This window comes from Leucopleurus acutus (genome assembly GCF_964270905.1).
Source record: "Leucopleurus acutus genome assembly, chromosome: 13".
NCBI lineage: Eukaryota > Metazoa > Chordata > Mammalia > Artiodactyla > Delphinidae > Leucopleurus > Leucopleurus acutus.
Genome location: NC_139155.1, coordinates 86,240,436 through 86,258,083, shown reverse-complemented (window position 1 = coordinate 86,258,083; position 17,648 = coordinate 86,240,436).

Here is a 17,648-nt window from a genome sequence, read left to right as displayed (position 1 = left end):
GCCGCGGAGCAGCTGAGCCCGTGCACCACAACTACTGAGCCCGTGCACCTAGAGCCCATGCTCCGCAACAAGAGAAGCCACCACAGTGAGAAGCCTGCACACCGCAACGAAGAGTAGCCCCCACTCGCCACAACTAGAGAAAGCCCACGTGCAGCAATGAAGACCAACGCAGCCAAGAAAAAAAAAAAAAGAAAAAGGATCACCCGTCACAATAAATATAACTGACACAGAGCCTTTGGTCCAGTCCAGAATGCCCCCGATGCTTTGCTCAGATCAACTCAGCTCCCAGGGAGAAGCTAACTCAGGGCTGCCCTTCAAGACAGACCTCAGCCTCTTCCCTGCCACCATCACCTCCCACCCGGATGACGACAGCAGCTTCCAAAGCAGAATCCCACCTTCTACTCGCTCAATTCTCCAGCTGCCTCCCCACCCAGCAGCCGCTTTTCCAGACTGAACTGTTTTAAGTAAACGGAAGTAAGATAAAGTCACTCTCCTGCTTAAAACCCTCCAGTCACCTCCTACTGTTCTTAGGGGAAAACAAACCAACAAACCAAAAACTTGTTCTAGCGCCCTGGGAGGCCCCGCACGATAGGGTATCTGCGTGCACCCCTAATCTCATTCTGTTCCTTTTCAGAATTCACCACGCACAAGCCGCAGGGTCTCGTCCTAATTCCTGAGGGTTTCCTCCTGTCTCCAAGCCTTTGCCCACACAGTGCCCACAGCAGTGAGCTTTTCTCCCACATGTCCTTGTGCTCAGCTTGTAGGACACAGCTTAAAGCCATATTCCCATAGATTGCTTCAAACTGTTGATTGCAATCTGAACGCAAGTATTTCCTCTCCATCCGCACGGGGGTCTCGTAAAGGAAGAGGTCTGCAGAGCAGAGCTGCAGTGAACGGCCCCCAAACCTCAATCCCCTCTTAGGAGAAAGACACCCAGAGCCCACAGCCATCCCCGACCGATGTCCCAGGGCACCACATCCTCCCCAGTATTCACAAAGGAAGGGGAATAAAATCGTTCTCCTTGCCACAAACGCAGTGCGATGCCTTCACTAGATGTACTTATTAAATATCTACCGTGGGGCAAATGCTTTTTTAAAGAATTTTATTGAGGTATACATGATGTAAGATAGAATGCATGTATTTTTAAAAATTATTTACTTTCTATTTATTTTGGCTGTGCCAGGTCTTAGTTGCGGCACGCTTGCAGGATCTAGTTCCCCCACCAGGGATCGAACCTGGGCTCCCCGCATTGGGAGCTCAGAGTCTGACACATTGGACCCCCAGGGAAGTCCCTGCATGTATTTTAAATATATAATATTTTGTAAGTTTTGATCTATGTATAAACCTGCAAACTAAGGACTAAAATTGAGATAAGGATAAAGAAGTTTACCGGTACCACTTTGTCATCCCTCCATCCCACCCCTCCCTGGGACACTCACCCCCATCTGCACACAACTGCTGATCTGATTCCTGAAGTTACAGATTTGTTTTCACAGTCTATGATTTCATAAAAATTGAATCATACATCTTCTGCATGACTTCTTTCATTGAGCATAATTACTTTCAGATCCATCCATGTTGTAGCATGTATCAGTATTTTTCATTGTTTAGTTGTATTTCCCTGTATGAATACACCACTGTTTGTTTATCCATTCACCTGTTGATGGGCATTTGTGTTATTTCCAGGTTTGGGCAAGTGCAAGTAAGGCTGCTATCAATATTCATGAACAACTCTTTGTATGGTTAGTCCATTTCATCTCTCTTAGGTAAATATCTATAAGTAGAATGGCAAGATTACAGGGAAGGTGTATATTCAACTCTTAAAAAAAACCTGCCAAACTGTTTTCCAAAGTGGTTGTACCACTGTTCACAATAGCCAAGACATGAAAACAACCTAAATGTCCATCAACAGATGAATGGATAAAGAAGATGTGGTGTATATGTACAATGGAATATTACTCAGTCATAAAAAGAACGAAATATTATCATTCGCAGCAACATGGATGGACCTAGAGATGATCCTACAAAGCAACGTAAGTCAGACAAAGAATGACAAATATCATTATATCACGTATATGTGGAATCTAAACTATGACACAAATGAACATATCTACGAAACACAGACTTAGAGAACAGACTTGTGGTTGCCAAGGCAAGGGGTGGGGAAGGGAATAACTGGGAGTTTGGGATTAGCAGACGCAAACTAGTATGTAGAGGATGGATAAACAACAAGGTCCTACTTATAGCACAGGGAACTATATTCAGTATCCTGTGATAGACCATCATGGAAAAGAATATATATATAATGGAATCACTTTGCTGTACAGCAGAAACTAAACACAACACTGTCAATCAACTACAGTTCAATAAAATTTAAAAAAACACACACACAAAGTGGCTGTACGTTCTACCCTTCCCCAGCAGAAAGTTCCCATCCCTCCCCATCCTCTCCAAGACTTGGAATCCTCAATCTTTTCTTAAGTTGTAGCCATTCTGATGGCTGTGCAGTGGTGTCTCACTGTGCTTTTGTGTCTTCCTAATGGCTAATGATGTCCAGCATCTTTTGTTCACACACCCACTGGCCATCCACCCACTGTGCTGTATTAGGTGTTTGCTATCTGCATCACAAACGCTGCCCTATGAACTGGGTCTCACGTGGCAATGACGGGGGGATCAGATCAGCCACAGCCTGGGGGAGGAGGTTCAGAGGGTTGGGGGTGTGAGATGAGAGGGAGCCTTCTGGTGAGAACGGCAACGGCTTCTGCCAAATGACTCCTGATCACGAGTCAGGTGGGCTGAATAGGCTGCCCTGACAACAGGGTGCATGAGGACAAGGGACGGCCCATGAGACTAAAGGCAGCAAAGGCCTCCTCCTAGAGGTCGTCTCCCTCCCCACTGGAAGGCAAACGTTACCCAGGAAAGAGTCAGGTGTCTGGAGATGCAGGGTACCTGGTTGTTCAGTTCTTGACTGACTGAGTGAGGATCAGAAAGTTCTCTCTGAACCCTGGGAACAGCAGGATAAAGACCTGGGACTCGGAGGTTAAAACTGATTAGAGGATCTCCGAGGTCTCCATCCAAATCAGATAGTCTGTGAACTCTGCCTTTGGATTCCACCTGTTAGAGGCAGGCATGAACGCTCTGCCTTCAAGGAGAGGCAGGTGGGTGAGCGGGGGAAGCAGGTCTGGATACGGTGTGGTGATGTGGTGTGACGATGGAAATGGGGATGCTGGTGCAGACTTCTGCTTCCTGGACACCTGACTTTGGCAACTTCTCTAAACTGGGCTTCAGCGGCCGCCTCTATAAAATGGGTAACGCATAGCGCCTGCTCCTGAGGTGTGATTATCACCATGACCACTGGAGGGCACTGTCCTGTATACAGGGGGCTGCAGCTCCTGGGTTTCAGCCGCTTGCTCCCATAGGGGAAGGCAAATCCCTTTCAGCAAGACCTTCTTTTTTTTTTTTTTTTTCCCAAGATAAGCCAGAAACCTTGACTTCAACTCACATTATTAAATTCAAATCTTCAATGTACAAAAGCTGTAAAAAAATACTGTGTGGGCCCAAATGCTCTGTTTGTCCGGCCTACAGATTGCAATTACATGTTACACGAAATGAGACAAGCATCCAGTTTCAATGCTCTTATGACTACCACAATTCCTGCCACTATTGCTCTATGACTTATCATGCATTTACTAAGAGGCAGGGCACTCTGCTCACCACACCCTCTTTGTTCTCTCAACAGTATCACCTCAACTTGGCAGACGGGGAGAAAAAAAAGGCTGAGAGGTTGGAGGATCTGGCTGAGGTCACACATCCAGGAAGTGACAACGCAGGGATTTGAACCTAGGTCTGTGCATCCCAGGAACAGTGTGGCTGGATGCACTCTGCTCTGGCATCTCTTCTCCCGGTCTTTCTCTGGTAAATCTACCTCTTCGACCTCCCCTGTCTGGGGACAGATGATAGTCAAACTAACGAAGGTGGGACCAGAGATCTCCACTGAGGACTGAACAGTCTCGGGCAGGGTTTATGGACATCACCCCAGACAGAAGCATCTGCTTTGCACCCTCAAGTGTGTGGAAACAGCCCATGATGAAGTGGGTCTGCGTCTGAGGCATCTCATTCTGGCAGAGCTCCTGCTTTAGCATCATTAAATAGGGGCTGCCGTTTCTCCCACAGATGGGGCTGCTTTGGTGTGGGTCCATCTATGTGCTGTGTTTAGAAATCCCATTCAACTGAAATGTTGCAGTCTGGTTCAAAATATTCCCAATGGCTTTAAGGATGCAATCTTCCATCTTTGTCAGCATCCTTGCTGCAAATTCCCAGGTAGACACTGACCACATCAGTGTGCTCATCAACTTTGTACATCTCTCTCTGTCTCTCTCCTAAATGGACGCAGGGTCATGGACAGCACCGGATGGGATGGAAATAGTGGTTGGTCTACAAATACCTTGGTCAACCATAGAGATGAGTCTCTTTGTCAATGATGATGTCCGATCCTGGGGGCTGTTTCAATGGCAGGATGTGTGTCCTAGGATGTTTGGAGTACCACTGGCCAACAATAAAGCACTGGGGCTCATCTGAGATGCAAGAAGAGGCAATGGAGGCAAAGCTGACCTTGCTTTTGGAGTTGAAATCATGGCTCCATCATGGCATCCTCTTGGAAAAGTAAATTTTTTGTTGTTGGGTTTGTTGATTTGTTTTTTGTTTTTTTTTGCGGTACGCGGGCCTCTCACTGTTGTGGCCTCTCCCGTTGCGGAGCACAGGCTCCGGACGCGCAGGCTCAGCGGCCACGGCTCACGGGCCCAGCCGCTCCGCGGCATGTGGGATCTTCCTGGACCGGAGCACGAACCCGCGTCCCCTGCATCGGCAGGCGGACTCTCAACCACTGCGCCACCAGGGAAGCCCTGTTCATTTGTTTTTGCGTCAAAGGATTTATCCTATTATAATGTGCCCCTTCTTGGGAAATTTTTTTCAACTTCAAACCGTTTAATAGATAATAGACGCAGATAATAAGCAATCGGAGTACTGAAGAGTGTGGATATCCTGAAACAAGTCAGTCTCCACACTGGTAGTGCTTCATTTCTCGAGCTGTGTTAATGGCTCACTTTATTGCTGTCCTTTTCACAACAGGGTTTGTTTATTAGAATGTATGTATTTGGTGTATACATGTCACTCCTCTCTGCAGCCATCTGGCATCTCCATGCAGCAGAGATGTACACAGACTTGCGGGACTCTGTTCTGGGTCCCCTGTGCCTTCATTCCGTGGCAGGTCGGGGTGTGGGGGGAGGCAGAGTCAGGCAAACCGACATCCAACAAGCAGATCTCAGGGGCAGCCTCACACACCCAGAGGCAGCCCCCTCCCTCCCTGCGGAAGCCGGCTTGGTTTTACAAAGATGCCTCTTCAATGGGAATTTCTTTTTTTCTGATGATACATTTATTTATTTACTCATCTCCCTGTGCTATGCGGCTGCTTCCCACTAGCTATCTATTTTACATTTGATCGTGTATATATGTCCATGCCACTCTCTTGCTCTGTCACAGCTTGAACAGCCCACCGGGAAGCCCCAAACGGGAACTCTGATTGGATGTCAAGTCACAGGGTGGCTGGCTGGCTTTCCCAGAAAATTAGACGGTGTTCTGTCCCATTAGGTTCCCTATGGCCTGGGCAGCTCCTGGCACTGAGTAACTGTCTCCGTCTGCAAACTGCCCTCCCCTGGGGAGAGACTGGGGCCTTGCAGTCATCATCCGTAAATCAGCTGCCTCATCAGCCACAGGTAAACGTTTTCCAGAAGCAACGAGACGACTCTGCAGAGGTCAGGAAAGGCGCCCGAGTCTGCCTGGAGGTCCTCTGCAGCCCTTTTCTGGATCTCCCCCAAGCGTTCCTGTCCCTTTTTTCTGCTCTCAATTAAAAGCCTACAGCTTCCTTCATCTCATCTTGAATGGGGCGCTTCTCCTAAGGGCATCAGAGTTTTACGCATGATCTTTAACTGTGGGGTAAAACCTACGACACATTGATTGACCAAAAATGTCTGCAAGGATACAGTCACATTATCTGTTTACGTTTTTTAAAAATTTTATTGAAGTGTAGTTGATTTACAATGTTGTGTTAATTTCTATTGTATAGCCAAGTGACGCAGGGATACATATATATATATTCTTTTCCATGATGGTTTATCACAGGATATTGAATAGAGTTCTCTGTGCTCTACAGTAGGACCTTGCTGTTTATCCATCCTATATATAATAGTTTACATCTGCTGACCCCAAACTCCCACTCCATCCCTCCCCCACCTCCCCTCCCCCTTGGCAACCACAAGTCTGTTCTCTATGTCTCACTCACATTACCTTAATGTGACATTGACGCTCTTACTATCCCAAGGTGAGGTCCACAGACCCTCCCCTTGACCTTGGACAGACTTGAGGCCCCGGTAGAAGTTACACTAAGTGACCTTTGAGGCTTCATCATAAAAGACCCACTTCATCTTTCAAAGGAGCAAAGTTTTGAAGCTCACCAATGCTATTTGGTTTCTTGTTCTCCTGCTACATATGAATTAAAATACATTTCCTGAACAGACTCACAGACGTAGATGACACAGCCACGATATGACGCCCCCAGAATCCACTCCACTCCTGCGCTCAAGGCAGGCATTGCTCATCACGGAGCTCCTGGGGGCAACCAATTAGCCTAGGAGACAAAATCTGTCTTCCATCCTCAAACTGGACCAGACTTTACAGACTGCAGTGGGGAGGAAAACTTGGAAATGTGTTTAAATATCCACAGTATGGAGTATTATTCAGCAGTTTTAAACATATGAGGAAGAACTATCTCACTGACTTGGGAAGTTACCCAAGACGTGTCGGAGCCTGCAAACCGATACACACAGTACACACAACGCACACAAGGAGCCTCCAGTCTCTCTCGTCTCATTTCGAGCCCTGGCCTGTGTCACAAGGTAGGAGGCAGGTTTGGGAAGAAGGATTCATGCACGTGCAGCCGGACATCCTATGCGTCGAATTAGCTGCCTAGGAGCCAGAAAGCAATATTTGGAGGACGCTGCGGGGAGCATACGCTGATACACATTTAAACAGAAGCCTTTGGATGGGATGTTGGGACACACATGAAAGACTGAGCTGTCATCACTGGTCTTCTTTGGCAGATCAGAGTTCTGACCAACGTGCTGGAGATAACCGTTCAGTGCGCTGGTTCCGTCAGGGTGTGGGGAGGGTGATTTCTTGAGCTGTGGATCCCAAGGTTCTCTCGAAGATGGGCCACTTTCGACCGGAAGGATGATGGCTCGGTTACTGGCCTCCTTTTCTTGTAACTTTCTGCCACTCCATTTTTTGTTTTTTTTTAACTTGGATGTATTTCCATCTTGACAGCTGTCTTTAGAGTTCTCTTTTTAGTCCGACCCTGTTTCGCAGAAAAAGATGTTTCTGTTTTCATTTCTACCCCTTTAATGTGATCTTCTTGAAGTATTGTGTTGTTTCATCCAAGGTGGGCTCAGAGAAAAAACCAGCCCTCCACTGGGGCAATTGTGAAGCATTTTCAATTCTTCAAGGATTCAGCCCCCATCTACACCAGAATAATAAAGTGTTATTTAGCCAAGTTCCCCATAAATCCCTGAGAGCAAATTACTGTTATATTCACTTTCAAAGCAAGCAAATTAAAAATCTGGAATGTCCAGATGATTACCTTTGAATTTCCACCCAGTGCTCCGTAGTTGATCAATATTAACTCAAATTAATAAGGAAATTTAAGACACCCCCTATCAAATAAATCTTGCCTCAAAAAGGAAAAGACAAATTCAGGTCCTGTTAGAAAAAATACATGGATTTTACTGAGAAAGATAAAGCAAGTGGAGTAAAGAGTTACTTATGTTAACTAAATACTTTTCTAGAATTCTCCCTCTCAGAAGGCAAGACAGCGGATTAAGAAAGACAGAATATGCACCATAAATCAGAATAATTGCATATTTCACTACCTTGTTGGCTCAGTTTTCTCCTGACAAAATGTTTAAATTAGGAGGGGGATCCTCTTTTTCATTTAAACCTTTTTAAATACACTCAGCCAGTTCTGAATCATCGTAAAATACGTATCATTCTAAAAAGAAGGAGAGGAATTCAGGTTTGATTCAAAACTCAAGGGGCAGTCAGCAGTTCAGACCACTGGGACATAAATTATCCTTTGCATGTGGTCGAAGAGGGACCGGTTCTGGCAGAGCTGGTTGTAAATCTGCATTAGAATAATGGCTTCTTGAGTCTGATTGTAAGCAGGCAGCCCCTTCTGAAAGACACTCAGCTTTCCATATATGGTAAGTTCCCATCCACCAGCAAGTATAAATTTGGGTGAAGAGGAAGATTAAACTTTATGACTTCCAGACAAACCATTTCCAAGTCCTAAAACGGTGCATGTAATTAGCTTGAATTCTCAGATACTTTCTAATCAACTGGGGCTGTTTATGAGAAAAGCAAGCTTTAAGGGGGAGCCTATTAAGCTAGCGATTGTTATAACTATTGTCAAACATGATTCCTGTTTGCCTTTTACATTTTAAAAAGCTAAACAGGCTCATGTTATCATATTTTTAAATTCCGTTTTTATTACCACTCTGTCCAAATCTTAACCCAGGTGCATTGCGCTTGAAATATAAGAGAGGCAGAGAGATGGCATGTTTAAGTCATCAGTCTAAAAAGAGTCTAAAAACTAGAGCTACGTCCATTTGCGGCTATTTTACTCAAGATTTAGGAAAGCAATATTGGATAAAGTGTAATGAATGATGCAAATGACATCATGATGCTTTGGAGATCTTTAATTCCAACCATCTGCTTGGAACTAAAAAAAAAAATTAATTTTCGTCATCACAAAGGAAGGTACGGGGAGCATTAAGATATTTCTTCAGTCTTTCTTCTTGGTCCAACATCTCTTAAAAATATGGACTGTTGGTGATTGGAACTAATTAAGATAAAAAGAAGTAACATTTAACAGACATAGGAAACAAACTTATGGTTAACAAAGGGGAAAGCGGAGGAGGGATAAATTAGGAGTTTGGGATTAACAGATACACACTACTCTATATAGAATAGATAAGCAACAAGGACCTACTGTATAGCACAGGGAACTCTACTCAATATCTTGTAATAACCTATGATGGAAAAGAATCTGAAAAGCAGTATATACATACATATGTATAACTGAATTACTTTGCCCTACACCTGAAACAACACTGTAAATCAACTATATTTAAATTAAAAATAAAGAACTAACATTTATTAATTGCTAGCTATGGATGTTCTATATACTTACTTAATGAACCTTTCCTCCATACATATTAGACAGGTATGGAGGACATCTCTCAGCATCCCCATGCCCCCCGCCATCCTTTTGCTTACAACAGGGGGACGGATTGCATCCTTAACCTCAGTCTTCATACCTGTTGCCATGGGATGATGTCAGTTCATCCCCCTGAAAGGCCCTTTTGACTTGGAGTTCAACCATGAGCCTTGCTTTGGCCAAGAGAAGGAGACAGAAGTGTTAGTGTTCCACTTCTGAGCCTCGGGTTTAAAAGGTAGTGGGTTTCAACTGCTCCCGGGGCCTCTGCTGTCTCCATGAAAAGAGCATGATGGGGCTAGCCTGCTGGTGCCAGAGGAACACAAGGGACACAGCTGGAGGAGTCACCTTGAGCAAGAGCACAGCCCACACCAGTGGCACCCAGCCAACGCACAGACGTTTGAGGGATAGTACATTAACAATTTAAATATTTTTTTTAGTTTGAAATATTCACAAAGTTATATAACAGGTTTTTTTTAATAAATAAATTTATTTATTTATTTTTGGCTGCGTTGGGTCTTCATTGCTGCGTGCAGCCTCTCTAGTTGTGGCGAGCGGGGGCTACTCTTCGTTGCGGTGCGCGGGCTTCTCATTGCGGTGGCGTCTCTTGTTGCGGAGCACGGGCTCTAGGCGCACGGGCTTCAGTAGTTGTGGCACGCAGGCTCAGTAGTTGTGGCTCACAGGCTCAGTAGTTGTGGCTCGCGGGCTCTAGAGCGCAGGCTCAGTATTTGTGGTGCACAGGCTGCGTTGCTCCGCGGCACGTGGGATCTTCCCAGACCAGGGCTCAAACCCGTGTCCCCTGCATTGGCAGGAGGATTCTTAACCACTGTGCCCCAAGGGAAGTCCCCTATAACACTTTTAAGTGTAGTATAAGGAACTCTTTTCTCCCCTGAACCACCTGAGAGGAAATTGCCGATCTAAGGCCCGATCACTGAATTACTGAAGTGCCTTCCTACAACAAGAATGAAACCTACAAACCCTCAGAACAGACATAAAATCAAGAAATTCACATTGATATATTACTAATATTTAATTATGAAACCTCACTCAACTTTCACCCCATGTCCCAAGACTGCTATATACAGCAAAGGGCCCAAGTCTGCATTATGGCTGTTGACAGGAGCCTTCGAGCCAGAGTTGCTAAGCTGGAAGGGAAACCTATAGATGCAGATGGTGGTCTCTGTCAACACATGGGGAAAACCTTGAGAGGAAGAATCTGGCACAGACAGTAGCAGAGCTCAAAGATGGAAAGGAGGAGAGCGGAGTCCTACTGCCCTTTCCCTGAACATCCAGATCCACAGACACCCACAGGCGCTGGAGCCAGTGGCCACCAGGTACCCTGCTCAAGACCAGCTTCTCACCATGTGATCCAGCAATCCCACTCCTGGGCATATATCTGGAGAAAACCATAATGAGAAAAGATACATGCACCCCAATGTTCACAGCAGCACTATTTACAACAGCCAGGATATGGAAGCAACCTAAGTGTCCATCAACAGGAATGGATAAAGAAGATGTGGTAAATATATACAATGGAATATTACTCAGCCATAAAAAAGAACAAAGTAATGCCCTTTGCAGCTACATGGATGGACCTACAGATTGTCATACTGAGTGGAGTCAGACAGAGAAAGACAAGTGTCATATGATATCGCTTATATGTGAACTTATCTATAAAACAGAAATAGAGTCACAGATGTAGAAAACAAACTTATGGTTACCAGTGGGTAAGGGGCGGGGAGGGAGGGATAAACTGGGAGATTGGGATTGACATATACACACTACTATATAGAAGATAGATAACTAATAAGGACCTACTGTAGAGCACAGGGAACTGTACTCAATACTTTGTAATGACCTATATGGGAAAAGAGTCTAAAAAAGAGTGGATATAGGTATATATATAACTGATTCACTTTGCTGTACAGCTGAAACTAACACTACGTTGTAAATCAGCCATATTCCAATAAAAAGTTTAAAAATTAAAAAAAGAAAAAGACCAGCTTCTCCCTGGAATCTCAGAGCTGTTCCCTGGAGGATGGACCTGGGTAGAACGATGTTCTTTTCTATTCTATTCAGGGAGTCTGAGTTTGCTGCTTGGGGTTTTATCCATTCTCTATCCTTACCAGGGCTATCTACTTATTTACCTATCAGGAAATGTTTACAAACTTAAAGTTACAGATTTAAACCCTAGCTCAGCCTATGAGGTGGTAACTTCACTTTTCAGTGCCTCTGTTTACTCATCCATAAGATGGGTGTTGGAAGGACTGAATAGTCCTATGAAGCCCTCAGCAGAGTTACAACCCCCCATAAATGTTCTCTGTTGTTGCATGTTATATGGAACATGATATGTCCCATATAATTACTGGTATTATTATCCCTACCCCTCCTCAGGTCATCCAAGAAAACCACAGGCCCATGGAGCCTTGCTGTGCAGGACAGGATAGAAAAAAACAAACAAAAAGAGTAAAATTAGCTTCCAAATATGCGGATATTTACTGTAAATTAAAACTGATCAGGGAATTCCCTGGCGGTCCAGTGGTTAGGAATCCGAGCTTTCACTGCCAAGGACCTGGGTTTGAGGAAGTAAGATCCCACAAGCTGAGCGGCGCAGCAAAAAGAAGATCAAATCAGACATTTCTGCAAGAGAAGGGAAGGCTGAACCTGAACTTTAATCATCAAGAAGGGCAGTCTCCCATGACTTATTCATTCCATGTTGCTAGAGGGAATTGTTTTATGATTAACTCTGTTTTCTGTTAAAACAGTATTGGTCTGCGGAAGGATCATTAGGCCAGTCATACTTTTGATGCACATAACAGAAATAAATAAGTGTGTTAGGTCCTATTCCCTTCGGTTTTCCATGAAAATATTACATTTGCTTACGTTAATTAAGCTGATTTAATTTTTGTTGCATTTTAATAAGTTCGTTTATAAGAAGATAAACAAGAGGACAATATATTTCATGTATCAAAACAAGGAAAACAAAAGACTTCCAGATGAGAATCCGCAGTAAGGCAACAGTCAGCAAATTCTTATTAAATTCATCATCTTCTCATTTTTAAACTGCTTGTTGGTATTTCAACTAATTTCAAGGATTAGGATCCAGATTGGTGATTCACATGCCATGTCTTCCAAAGCCATGAAATGATGCTGCAATTCACCATTGCCTGATCCTCCTTTTCCACTTTCAATAATGATCTATCAGCCCTCGAGTGGGATAAGCGATTCTAGTTGTTTCCTCACATCCTCCTTCTTATGGAAGAGAGGACTTTCATAATGCCACAAAACCTAGATCTCTCCTGCTGGTGTCTACGAGGTTTCTGTTTAATCTGAGCTCAGCAGAGAAAAAGAAGGTGGTAGAATTCCCCGACGTCACATGATGGCATGTAATAATGTCATATGGCCTATCTATAATCCTTAGCATATCAGAAGGACTTGATTTTTACAGAGCTCCAGCTGGCCTTGGTCCATGAGATGGCAGCCTACACTAGTGACCCGAATTCTTTTCCAGCTCATTCTCCAGCTGTGAATAGGCCGAGAAGAGATGAAAGTTGTCTCTGCGTCATCCATCTAACTCGGCCACTGGTCAGTCCCTAGAGCTCAACCTCAGCCTCCTGGCATAACAGACTGTGATAATGTTGATTTGTTTGATCCACATGTGTTTATTAAGCACCAGCTGTATGCCACACACTTATCTAGACACGGACGATCCTGTGGGGAGGAAAGCTAGACTTTGATGATAAGGAAGTTGTTTTTTTTTTTTCCCCCAGAGTGAAACAGACCACAATCAAATAAATATACAACATGTCAAAGGGTAATAAATGTAAAGAAGTCAAATAAAGCAGGATGAGGGAATCGAGACTGAAGAGTTGTTTTTTTTTCTTACATTTGTTTTACTGAAGTATAGTTGATTTACAATGTTGTGTTAATTTCCACTGTACAGCAAAGTGATTCAGTTATACATAGATAGATGCTTTTTCATATTCTTTTCCATTATGGTTTATCACAGGATACTGAATAGAGTTCCGTGTGCTGTACAGTAGGACCTTGTTGTTTATTCATTCTGTATATAATAGTTTGCATCTGCTAACCCCACACTCCCAGTCCATCACTCCCCCACCCTCCCTCCCCCTTGGCAACCACAAGTCTGTTCTCTATGTCTGTGACTCTGTTTCTGTTTCATAGATAGGTTCATTTGTGTCATATATTAGATTCCACAGATAGGTGACATCATATGGTATTTGTCTTTCTCTTTCTGACTGACTCCACTTAGTATGATAATCTCCAGGTCCATCCATGTTGCTGCAAATGGCTTTATTTCATTCTTTTTCATGGCTGAGAGTCGTTATTTTAAATTGGGTGTTCAAGGAAAGCTTTAACGGAAAAGGTGACAACCAAGGATGAGGATGATGAAGAAAATTGATGATACCCATAGGGGTCCTTCATTGGGATAATATTCACCTAAGCCTTAGGATTCCGCAAAGTAGATTGTTATTACCTCCTATTTTAAGGGGGAATGCAAAAGTTGAGTTGTCTTTTTCACGAGTAACTAGCTATCATGTTGATGAAGTATTTTCTTTCTGAATCATGCATTGAAAGGAGGAGCACATTTCCTGGCTCCAAGGTGTGGGGTGAGAGCAACCAGACTCTGACCCTTCCTTGTTGACTGTTTTGCAGCGGGCTGAGTTGAACCAGCCATTGTTACGGATTGATGTATTTCTAGATAACAGGCACCATCACAGCATCATGCATCCCTTCACAGAGTCAGCGAATGTGTGAAATATGTATTAGCTGCCTTATTCTAATCATCTCTACCAATGTCGATTTTATCAATGCTATCTAGAAGTGCTGGGACATTTCTTCATCATACCTTGCTGTATATACTAGATGAATGACACATTTAAATGTGATATACTTTCTGGGCAATTGCTGGTAACCGGGAAGGAATCGGGACACCAGGATCTACAAGGTTTGAGCAGCAGGGTTTTCTTGTTCTTCTATGCTTTTGTATCAGCTGGCTAATCACACTAGGAAACTGGCAAGGAAGGCGGTATGTGCTAGATTGGGAATGGTGGAAACAAATTCCAGGAATCTGGGGAGGAGTCATAGGCACATTTAATTCATTAGATGCAGTCAATTCATAAGGAGATCGTTTGAATGAAATCTCAGTCAAGATAAGGACAATTAAGTCCAACCCAGGATGCTACAGGTGGGACTCTGTTTTGAAATTTCTGCAAGAGGAGATATAGATATCACTGAAATTTATAATTGAAGATATTTTAAGAAATCAATAAATTCCCATCTCAAGGATCTTTGTACCACTCTGTCTGCCTGGAATGTTCTCACTCCAAATTTTCTTTTTTTTTAAATTAATTAATTAATTAATTAAATTTTAGCCACGTTGGGTCTTTGTTGCTGCGCGGGCGGAGAGTGGAGCCACCCTCCACCGTGGTACGCGGATTTCAGTAGATGTGGCTCGTGGGCTCTAGAGCGCAGCTGTGGTGCACGGGCTCAGTTGCTCCGTGGCATGTGGGATCTTTCCTGACCAGGGCTCGAACCCGCGTCTGCTGCCTTGGCAGGCAGATTCCCAACCACTGTGCCACCAGGGAAGCCCTCACTCCAAATTTTCTAGAGCTGACTCATTATTCAAATTGCCACTCCAATGTTACCATTCTCCGAGGGGTTTTCCTCCCAAAGCCACAAGCCCCACCTCAACTATATCATCTGATTGTATTTGCATCAAATTAACCTTTGCTTAATTATTCATTTATTCATTCATCTATGTGTTTTTTGTCTTTGCTGCTAAAATATAGCTCCAAGAAATTAAGAATCTAGTCTACCCCCGTGGGCTGCTCTTGTCCTAATGCCTAGAAAAATGCTTGCACATAGGAGTTACCCAATAAATGAATGGCTCACTTATTTTATAAGTGAGCAAGTGGGAGAAAAGGAATGTTAAATAATTTGTCTAAGGTCATGTTGTAATAGGGACGAACAAATCTGACTCCATATTAGATCAGTTTCTTTTACTTTAACCTTTGTATTCCATCGTTTTGCTACAAGTTAAGAATGCTGCGTATAGCCCGAAATATACAGGATAGCCCATCCTCAAGGCTCTGACCTTAAAGGTATAACACTTTTCCATTCACATAGAGATAAAAAGTTGCAGAACAGAGAATAACATCTGTCTTGTTGGAGGTTTACAGGAATGTGGCGCACAGCTGACCTGACCTACGTGCACAGCTGCGAGAACAAAGGATTCCTGCACCAAGAAGTTAGCAACGACCAACCACACCTCCCCCTCACCTGGCCTTTAAAAATGCTTTGCTAAAACCCTTCGGGGAGTTCAGGGGTTTTGTGGGCACAAGCCACGTGTCTCCTTGCATGGCCCTGCAATAAGCCTCTCTCTGCTCCAAACTCCAATGTTTTGGTAGTGTTGGGCATTTGGTAACAATGCCTGATACCCAGAGGCAGAGCTTGGACTCAAATGTAAGACCCTTGACTGTTGGTGGATTCAGCGTTCCAGACCCCTGATGAAAAAATTCCTCACAGTTGAATGTTTAATGGTGGATAGTAAACTGAATGCTCCTGCTTTGGAGATACACAAACATTGGAAAGACCATACTTGTTTTTTGTTTTCTTTTTTTGGGCAGTCAAGCCTTGTCACCCATGAAAGTTTAGTGTGGAGACTTTTCTGAAGCACATACATTCCACCTCCAGAAGGAAATTTGAAAATGTTTTTTTTCCACAGACATGAGCAATTTAGAAAATAATTTGCTACATAAAGGCATTTTACAGTAATGCCAATAAGATTGAGCAAATCTCATTAATGTACAATATACTCACTTGGAAATTACCCCAATTCTATTTCACAGTGAAACTATTGTAATTAAGTCACAGTGTGTCTCTGTTATTTAGGAAAATAAGCAATTACGCTGTGCGTCCTTGCGACCTATTGCTAATTGAGTGCATTGAGCTTATCCTCTTGCAGTCTTGTCTGGAACTAAATCTGATCATCTGATTCTGAGGACCCTGCTCAGGGTAACGGACTGCCTCATACAAAAGCATTATTAGTGTCTCAGCAACACTGCCTGATCCACTGCACGTCACGCAGCAAACTGACCGCTGACATAGACTCAAGTTGTCTTTGATTATGAAACACACAAGCGTACTCATTCAACAGTGACTGAGGAACTCCTACGTGCCAGGCCTGTGAGGAACATGGGCCACACTGTGGAGCTCGCTACATAAGGGATGATAAAGAACCGAAAAAAAATCAACTCAAAGATGTAACAGTATCACAAAATAGGGTATCTGAGGACTGAAAAAAGAATTTCGCTCCGTTATTCAAGGCAGACATGGCACACAAAGGGCAAGCATGTTAGAGACCTACAGAGCTAATGCAGAGCATGACGACTATACTTGATAATACTGGATTGAATAATGGAAATTTGCTAACAGAGAAGATTTCAGATGCTCTCATCACACACACATCAAAAAATGTTAACTATGTGGGGAGATGATACACGAATTACCTTGACTATAGTAATCATGTTACTATATATCTGTATCTATCGATAGACAGATAATTATCAGGTTGTACACCTTACATATGTAAGCAGCTTTCGGCGCGAAGGAGCTCTCTGCAGGAGGCCCCTTTTGTCTTGACACTAACCTTCAACCAGGCACCCCCATGCTCCACTCATCTCCCGCCCAAGCACACTTTTCCAATATTTTGATCACACAGTACCTTGCCTAACCTGTTGGTTCTTTCCGTAGATCAAAGTAGAAATGAAGAATAAGTGACAGTTGACCAGATCTCTTCCCTCGCTTCCCTTTCAGTAATCTCGCGAACAAACTGTGAACAAGAGAGCGTCTAAAGAAAGATCACAAGAAGTCGACAAGCCTGCCCACAGTGGGGGATGGAGAGCACTCTGACCCCCCATCTCAATGACTAACTGAGATGACTTCCCTGTTTCCCTTTAAAAACTTTCATGGCCGAGCAGAATCTTCGGAGACGGTTTCTGGGGGACACTGAGTCCACCGTCTCCCCTGATGGCTGGCATTCTGATTAAAAGCATCTTTCCTTTCTGCCAACATCTGTCTCTCTCTCTTGCGTATTGATTTTTGAGCAGCACGCAGCCGGACCTGAGTTCGGGAACACATATATAAAATTTGTATTTCTTAAAAAAAGAGGAAGGTGATCTGGCCAAGGATCTAAAAGACAGTCAACCTGTTGACCCAGTCAAAGAAAAGTTCAGACTCAAACCTAACGCCACCAGCTCCGGTCTCACTTCTGTCCAAGGCTTTCTAAGGTCTTGTGTCTCAG